Source organism: Cynoglossus semilaevis, chromosome 20 (genome assembly GCF_000523025.1).
Source record: "Cynoglossus semilaevis isolate Cse_v1.0 chromosome 20, Cse_v1.0, whole genome shotgun sequence".
In the NCBI taxonomy this organism is placed as follows: domain Eukaryota; kingdom Metazoa; phylum Chordata; class Actinopteri; order Pleuronectiformes; family Cynoglossidae; genus Cynoglossus; species Cynoglossus semilaevis.
Window position 1 is genome coordinate 5650923 of NC_024326.1, and position 1725 is coordinate 5652647.

The window sequence follows — 1725 nt, forward strand, 5'->3', positions numbered from 1 at the left end:
GATTAGTAGATAATTAGTACTAGTAGTTTAGTAGATAATTAGTAGTAGTAGATTAGAAGCTAATTAGTAGTAGTAGTAGTTTAGTAGATGATTAGTAGTAGTAGTTTAGTAGATACTTAGTACTAGTAGTTTACTAGATAATTAGTAGTAGTCGATTAGTAGATAATTCGTTTTAGTAGTTTAGTAGACAATTAGTAGTAGTAGATTAGAAGCTAATTAGTAGTATTAGTAGTTTAGTAGATAATTAGTAGTAGTAGATTGGTAGACAAGTAGTAGTAGTAATAGATTAGTAGATAATTACTAGTACTGGTAGATTAGTATATAATTAGTAGTACTGGTAGATAAGTAGATACTTAGTAGTAGTAGTAGTAGATTAGTAGATAATTAGGAGTAGTAATAGTAGAATAGTAGATGTGGTAGTTTGGTAGATAATTAGTAGAAGTAGTAGTTAAGTAAATAATTAGTAGTAGTAATTAGTAGTAGTAAATAATTAGTAGTAGTAAATAATTAGTAGTAGTTGATAAGGTAGTTTGCTAGATAATAATTAGTAGTAGTAGTAGTTTAGCAGATGATTAGTAGTAGTAGTTTAGTAGATAATTAGCAGTAGTAGTAGTTTAGTAGATGATTAGTACTAGTAGTTTAGTAGATAATTAGTAGTAGTAGTAGTTTAGTAGATGATTAGTAGTAGTAGTTCAGTAGATACTTAGTTTTAGTAGTTTATTGACAATTAGTAGTAGTAGATTAGAAGCTAATTAGCAGTAGTAGTAGTTTAGTAGATGATTAGTAGTAGTAGTTCAGTAGATACTTAGTTTTAGTAGTTTATTGACAATTAGTAGTAGTAGATTAGAAGCTAATTAGTAGTAGTATTAGTTTAGCAGATGATTAGTAGTAGTAGTTCAGTAGATACTTAGTTTTAGTAGTTTATTGACAATTAGTAGTAGTAGATTAGTAGATAATTAGGAGTAGTAATAGTAGAATAGTAGATGTGGTAGTTTGGTAGATAATTAGTAGTAGTTTAGTAGATGATTAGTACTAGTAGTTTAGTAGATAATTAGTAGTAGTCGATTGGTAGATAATTAGTTTTAGTAGTTTAGTAGACAATTAGTAGTAGTAGATTAGAAGCTAATTAGTAGTAGTAGTAGTTTAGCAGATGATTAGTAGTAGTAGTTCAGTAGATACTTAGTTTTAGTAGTTTATTGACAATTAGTAGTAGTAGATTAGTAGATAATTAGTAGTAGTAATAGATTAGTAGATAACTAGTAGTAGTAGTAGATTAGTAGATAATTAGTAGTAGTAGTAGTAGATTAGAAGCTAATTAGTAGTAGTAGATTAGTAGACCAGTAGTAGTAGTAATAGATTAGCAGATAATTAGTAGTACTGGTAGATTAGTAGATAATTAGTAGTAGTAGTAGTTTATTAGATAATTAGTAGTAGTAGTAGTTTAGTAGATATTTAGTAGTAGTAGTAGTAGAATAGTTGATGTGGTAGGTTTTACTCTACTGTCCATATAACGGATGTGATGCTCATATATTTGCATGGGATAATAATGGAACTAAGGGTTAGGGAAACATTGCCTGGCAGTAGCCCTTCTCTGTTTTGTTAAGTCCTCTTGACCTTGCTGAGCTTGCTGTGTCAGACATTGGCAAATTGAATCATGGATTTGCTGTTGATGAAGAATTGATGATTTCAACAGGAAACTGTTAAGTGAATAAGAATGGAAAGAGT